The following is an 8,237-nucleotide window of genomic DNA, read 5'->3' as shown; positions in this document are numbered from 1 at the left end:
CCTTTACTCCAACCACTGACTCACAACAAATACACATTAATAAACTCGGCCTCCTTTAAAGATGACATTATCACGCAGGACTCAGATCTGTACATGGCGAGCTTTGATGTGGAATCTCTGTTTACAAATGTTCCCGTTGTCGAGACTATCAACATCATTTTAGACAGGCTATTTCCCACTGACGATTGATTGTTCAACAATTTCAATAGAACTCAATTCAAGTTGCTTTTAGAATTAGCCGTGCTGGATACGCCCTTTGTTTTTAATAATACGGTTTTTAAGCAGACTGAGGGGATGGCCATGGGAAGCCCTCTGGGTCCTACTTTTGCAAACATATTTATGTGCTCCTTGGAGGAGCGAGCTTTAGATGTATGCCCACCTAATTTCCGCCCACTCTTTTATAGATGCTACATAGATGACACTTTCACCTTGTTCAGATGTAATTACCATGTTGATACCTTTCTTGAGTTTTTAAACAACCAACACCATAACATTAGATTTACGGTTGAAACAGAGACACAGAATTCACTTCCGTTCCTTGATGTGAGGATATCTAAGGACGAGTCTGGCTTTCATACTGGTATTTATAGAAAGAGCACCTTTACTGGCCTGGGGACCAATTTTTATAGCTCATGTTTTTTTAACTTTAAACTGAATTCCGTGTCAACTCTCCTCCATAGAGCCATCAATCTGACATCAACCTGGTCTACCTTTCATACTGAAGTGACTTTCCTTGATGATTACTTTAAGGATAATTATTTCCCTTCAGCAATTTTTCATAGATCCCTTAATAAGCTACTTAATCTGAAATTCAATCCAACCCCAATAGTCCACAATGTCCCCAAGCTCCGTATGTTTGCTAGATTTCCCTTTCTCCATAATAATAAATTTAGGAAAAAAAATGCATTAACCTATTCAGTGAGCAATTGCCTGCCCTTAATTTAAAACTAATTCCCATAAACCCCCGAACTCTCGGCTCACTCTTCCAAGTCAAGGATAAGATCAGCCCCTTGTTTGCCTCCGGTGTCGTTTATAAGTATAATTGTCCCAGATGTGATCTCGGCACTTACATCGATTGCACCAGGAGGTTGCTAAAAGTCCGAATATCCTCTCATCAGGGAATTAGCTATAGAACGGGTTGTCGACTATCAAATCCAGAACAATCTAACATAAGAAATCACAGTAAAAGTTGCAAAACACACATAGATACCAGTCATTTTAATATAATAGGAAGAACCCGACATATAGACGAACTAACCACCCTTGAATCAATAATGATTAAGCTAACTGTACCTTCTCTTAACCACCAGTCGTCTTCCACCCAATTGTTTATTGCCTAATTACCTGTTGTTTTGTTTACACTCCCTTCCATAACAATTTTTCATGTCAGTTCTCCTTACGCTACCGCTGTGGGTAGGTGTCTTGTTCGTTCTATTATTATTATTATTATCATTATTTTTATTATTATTATTATTATCATTATTTTTATTATTATTATTATTATATATTTTTATATTATTATTATTATAATTATTATTGAATTAATTTGTTTCTCTATATTCGCTCCAAGGCCTTTCACTGTTATTCTGTGTTTCTGTTTTTACTCTGTTATTATTCTTAATTTATTAAAAAGCTTTTTAATTTTGGTGTTGGTAAACGTTGTGTGTATCTTTTTACTTATACACAGTTGATTTGTAATCGTTTCAGTCTGGAAAATGTATCAAGGTGATACGAAACGTCGGCGCAAATAAATGGATTAAAAAACAGAACGCGTCTCCCTACTCCAATATGTATATATATATATATATATATATATATATATATATATATATATATATATATATATATATATATATATATATATATATATATATATATATGTATATATATAAATATATAAATATGTATATATATATATATATATATATATATATATATATATATATATATATATATATATATATATATATGTGTGTGTGTGTATATATATATATATATATATATATATATATATATATATATATATATATATATATATATATATATATATATATATATATATATATATATATATATATATATATATATATATATATACACACACACACACATATATATATATATATATATATATATATATATATATATATATATATATATATATATATATATATATATATATATGTGTGTGTGTGTGTGTGTGTGTGTGTGTGCTTTCAGATTTTTGTCATTGCTCGAGCTTTAGAATAAACTACTTATCATAGATGAATGTTAGTTGGTTAGTTAATCAGTCACAAGACCATACAGTATCTATGAGTGACCAAGCGCTCAGGTAAATCAGTCGACCACCACCTTCAGCATTAAACTACCCTCTGTAATATCCTTAGATGACTGCTCAGAGTGTAAAATGTAGCTGAATCGGGCACCCACACTAGACCATGATCCAACTAAGGTGTGTGATCGAAATTCGGTTGGAGTCTGAAACGTGTTGAAATCCTGAGTTGCTTTTTGATCCTGTATTTTGAGGCATTTAAACATTGGTTATTTCACGCAGTACTCTCAGGTAAAAGGATATCTTTCACTTTTGGCTCTGCAGTACTGGCTAACTGTGAGCTTTTATCAAATTGTGAGGCATTGAGAGATATATTGCCCTAACCAAAACTCTCAGGTGAAAGTTTAGCTTCCCCTTTTGGCCCTACGATTTAGGCTAGCAGTGAGCTTGGATAGTGTTGAAAGTAAGACACGTTGAGAGATTGCTTGTTTCTTGGTGAACTCCCAGGTGAAAGGATAGCTTTCACCTTTTGCCCTCTGATCCAAGGTAGTTTTGATCTTGGATCATGTCACGATCACGAGGCACATAGAGATCCCCTTTACAAGGGATACTTACAGGTGAAAGGATAGCTTTCCGTTCATGTAATATCAGCCAACTGAGAAAGGATACCAAGATCTCAAGGGATCTCCAAAGAGGTAGAGGGCTTTCCAGTCAGCGCCCATGTTTGCTTCTGAGCAGTTTGGACAGATAAACTACCATTCAGGACAGCAGATCGTTGTAGTGATTGATACCCCAAAACCCCTTTGGGTCATGACTTCTGAGTGAGCTTATGGCCAAGCAAATCTTTCAAGTGATAGGTTAGCTTCAACGGGACTTTAGCAAGGCTAACTCTCTGGCAGTAAAGGTGAGTATTTATGGGACTATTATATATATCAACACTCTAACTCAAGAACAATATCCTCCAAATGCTGAAGTCCTGCAAGGAATAAATAAAACAAGAGTAAATTTCTCATTTTGCCTCAACCCGAGCTGACAGTAACCAAAACTGTTGTTGACTCCACTTTAAGAGTTTTTTTATAATCATATGCCAGCTTGTCCTGATGTTTTTTTCGTGATATGTAATAAACGTGGATTATTTTGCATGGGGACAATTATTTTTGTTAAATGTCCTTCACTCCTATAGTTAAATGCATTAATTGGACCTTACAATATTCTCATAATTTGTAAAAGAAAAAAAAAATATCCTCTTGTAAGACAACATATCCAAGGAGCCAATAGAAAAGCAATTCCAAAAGGCTATCAATGGAACTGAATGTCATAACCTCAATGTTGAGTAGCCTGATAAATAATACCCCCCAAAAATTAGGAAATCGAAAATTCAAATGACTAAAATTCTTTTATCATGTTAGTGATATCTTGGTTCAAATGAATGCAAAGCAGATTCCAGATTAATTAATATGTCCTGAGAGGTGTTTTGCAATAGAAACGACCTGGACATTCTCACGGGAGTATTCACCAACTTTTTCTCTTTAAATTTGTTTATGGATATAGAGTTGATTAACTTTTTGAGAGATGAGGGCTTCCTAGGAATTAAAACTCGAAACCAACAAACAACAATACATAGGAATACAGTTTGATAATTATCCTTCCACCCTTTGGGTCCCTATAGTTATGAAAGAATTCTTGTTTTTATTTCCTATACACTGAAATAACTGAAAAGTTCAATGATTAGGTGAATAACAAAAATATTCTATTGGCATATGGCACTGGGATATTCTTAATTGTCTCATTATAGTCTATAAGTTTATCCTTGGCTTAGCTCTTGCCCGCATTTTTCTTTGTTTTTCTTTTATTGAGAAGATAAAATTACATAAAAAATTAAACACTAATATCAAGGTCTTTCAAAAATGTCTCTAACCTTTGCATATAGGTAGTAATTTGGCCAGGGCACCAGCCGTCTGTTGAGATACTACCGCTAGAGAGTTGAGGGGTCCTTTGACTGGCCAGAGAGTACTACATTGGATCCTTCTCTCTAGTTATGGTTCGTTCCCTTTGCCTACACATACACCGACTAGTGTGGCCTATTCTTTACAAATTCTCCTATGTCCTCATACACCTGACTTCATTACCGACTCTTCTTCTTCACCCAAAGGGATCACTACTGCACTGCAATTGTCCATTGGCTACTTTCCTCTTGCTAAGGATAGAAGAGACTCTTTAGCTATGGTAAGGAGCTCTTCTAGGAGAGGGGCACTCTAAAATATAATCATTGTTCTCTAGTCTTGAATAGCACCATAGTCTCTGTACCATGGTCTTTCACTGTCTTGGGTTAGAGTTCTCTTGCTTTAAGGTACACTCGGGCACACTATTCTATCTTATTGAATTCCTACTGTTTTGTTAAAGTTTTTTGTAGTTTATATAGAAAATATTTATTTTAATGTTGTTAGTGTTCTCAATATTTTATTTTTCCTTGTCTACTTTTTTTATTGGGCTATTTTCCTTATTTGGGCCCCTGGGCCTATAGCATCTTGCTTTTCCCACTAGGGTTGCAGCTTAGCAAATAAGAATAATAATAATAATAATAATAAGAATAATAATAATAATAATAATAATAATAATAATAAAAATAATAATAATAGTAATAATAATAATAATAATAATAATAATGTTTTTAAACGTATACATTGTTGGTCAAAGCTGCTGTTTTGTTATCTTTTCTTCTTATCCTATTTTTGATGGCACAATCGACATGAAGGTTAACATTACTTTCCCTCTGATTAGAAGGAATTATTAAAGGTCTTTATGTTAGCATTTTAAGAATATTGTCTGAATAACTTTATCAATCCATCCATTTTTCTTTTTAAACGTTTTATTTGTGTCGGAATTCAGTATTACTGAAGAACACGACATATCTTGGTTTTCTCCAATTCAAAAATCCATTCTCCAGTTTTAGAACTTTTCTTTACTTTTGTGATCAAGTAATCTTATTGTGTTTGGTTTGTTGATTATTGTCAATATAGATATTTTTTTTTTCTTTTTTAATAATTACATGTTTTAGTTTAGGATAGCAATATTATGTTTGCAAGTTCTTCTTAAACCATTAGTGAGGGCATGAATGTGATCATGTACACATGAATTATGAATATGGGTCGCTAATTCTGTGGTTTATTTGAAAAACCCATACAGTACGTATGGGTTTTTCAGATAAACCACGAGGCTGAAAGTTACCTTTAAAGTGTCATATGTAACCTCGGGATTCAATTCACTAATTGACAACCCAGAACATAAGTCTGAGAGAGATTCAACATATGGCCCTGGTCAATCATACTAAAGTCTTGAATTTGGCAGTGATAGATGTGAACATAGCCGTGGTCGCTAGCAAATCGTCTGCCGGTTAGAGGACGGACTATCACCAGAGAGGGACACCATTACACCGTGGTCAAACGACCAAAACATCAGACGTTCTTGATGAGGAATATTTTGGTGGAGAAAATGAATATGTAGATATTGATTCTAATATATTCAATGAGGATTAACTACCCCTGACCGGTCATTTAGATATTCCCGATCAAAGAAATGTAGATGATTATATGTTATTGACTGTGATGGTTATGATATATTAGGGCAAAGTGACATGTGTGAACATGATCCAAGTGGAGTGGGGTCCTAAAAGCGAAACATAGGGTAAGCGAGATAGTAAGGCTGACTTGAATCTCAGAGCTATTTCATTGTTAAAGACAACAAGAAGACATATGTTTCTGCATCAGATGACTGAACTAATGAAGGTGATTTTAGTACTGGAGATGACAATTTTCTCAATTAAGCTGGAGTTCCAAATGATTTTAGTGTACTCATCCTTTCAGGCCAGTGAATGTGATTTTTTTTTCTCTCTATAGATGAAGACGTTTTGAAAATTATGATTAGGAAGACAAATAGGATTCTTGAACAAAGGGTGTTCAGACGCAACCCGAATAACCAGAAAATGAAAAGGTGGAAACCTGTTGTTTTCGCAGAAATGTTAAGTTTCTCATTTAACATTACGTATGGCTCACGGAAAAAAAATTGACTATTGTTCAAGAAACTTCCACCTAAACACGCTTTCAAAATGCATTATCCATGGTATATTCTACGATACTTATAAGTTTCTGTATTTCGTTGGAAATAATGAATATATTCGTATGATGATGATATGGTATGGAAAATACGAAACAACATGACAATTGTTTCAGTAACTACATTCAAACATTCCATTCTGAAGGTTAGTGATCGCCGAATTTTTGGTTTTGTTTAAAAGTCGTTTCGTTTCTAAAGAGCGTATAAAACTACTTTTTGGGAGGTGTGTAGGGCGGATAAAGCTACGTGTTAAAAGTGATTGTCGAACTGTAATAGTTTTGGATAACAATGGGTATGCAAGTACAAATATTGATATACCTCACTATCAATTTCTAAAACATTCAGGGCCCATAGTGAAAACAAAGAGTTAGTTAATATCTAAATAACATCTAATTTTATATACTGATAATCAGTACACTAGCCCAAATCTGAGTAAATTCCTTTATTTTGGGTTCAAGCCATGTCGTCCTGATGGAAGTTCCTAGAGGGTAGCTTCCTAGGGTATATTACAACTACGGCGATATTCCCAGAAAATTTATCTTAAGGTACCCAGAATTCTAACTCCTGGAGCGAATATCCCTAATGAAAGAACCAAGGATATCGCGAAATATCAGAGGACGTATTCTTGACACGCCACATGGCAATCTGCACCCCGAACAGAGATAACACTTCGAAGGTGTCAATTGGCAAGAAAACGAAAACGAGAAAGAAAAAGGAGAGCCGCTCGCAAGGCTCCCTCTTCTCCCGTTTCGTAAGCGTGCATTGCGCCGATCCTGGCGCCATCTGTATTCCTTTTTGCGTAACCTAACAACTCGGTGTTTTTTCCTGTGTTTCTCGCAAAATCTTTGATTTAATCGATTTATTATGCTTTCTCCAACTTCGTCTGCCTCTGATAAGTTGAGTATTATTTCTTTCATGTATAAATGTAGGCTCTTGGTAATTTTTAAAGTGATTAATAGTAATAATCTTTGTTACAAGAGCCGTTGCCTACCGGAGGCGTCCTGGACGTTGTCGCTCGCTAGGTATGAGTTTTAGTTAGCCAGAGCGACGTTCCCGGCTGTTTTGCTTTAATAATTTTAGCTGTTTAGCGTTACATAGGATTTCCTTTTTCGTGCTTTTAGTATTATTTGTTTTGGCGAGGTATTCGCCAATTCTGGCCTATGCTAGACCATGTAGCCTAGTCGTTTGGCCCTAGTACTTTCCTGCATGATTTTTGGATTTCCGAGTGTTTTGAAATTTTATTGAAGCTTTAGGCAGCTTTATACATTTAAGATTATATTGATTATTTCCAAGATAGTATACGAGTGAGTTTCGGTGATTTAGGTAATCAATTCTCTTGGCGCCTAGGCTAAGTTGCTTATGGGGCCTTAGTATACTTTCTCATACTCCCCGGTTGCTCTCTTTTCTTCGGAGAAGGTATGCAATCCCTTTCCCTCTGTTTAAGCCTTGGGCTTAACCCTAGTGGTTTATCTGAATTAACTTTCGTTACAACTATATTGGGGTGTTACTGTTCCTTCCTGTCCCAGTAAGTTTGGCTTCAGAGAGGGGGCAGAACATCAGAGTTCTTAGTCTGAGTCTGTGTTTGTCTGGCTTGGGGTAGAGTCTCCCTCGCTAGTCTGATGTAGACGTAGGAGGCTTAGCCTCCTTAGATCACTTCCGAAGGTTTCTGTACTTGATGATTCCTTCTTCTTGTGATCTAGCAGACTAGTCCTTGTTGCTGTTCTCGGTGGTGAGGATAAGATCCTTTCCCTGGGAGTAGCAACACCTTCCTGGCTTTGGTTCAGTGGGGGTTGGCAAGTATTGCTGGCTTCCCTCTTTGGATCTCCCTTAGGCTAAGATGAGTTTTCTTGGC

The sequence above is a fragment of the Palaemon carinicauda genome, chromosome 10, assembly GCF_036898095.1.
Source record: "Palaemon carinicauda isolate YSFRI2023 chromosome 10, ASM3689809v2, whole genome shotgun sequence".
NCBI classification, from domain to species: domain Eukaryota; kingdom Metazoa; phylum Arthropoda; class Malacostraca; order Decapoda; family Palaemonidae; genus Palaemon; species Palaemon carinicauda.
The sequence above is the reverse complement of the archived record's forward strand: the minus strand, read 5'-3'. Positions refer to the sequence as shown.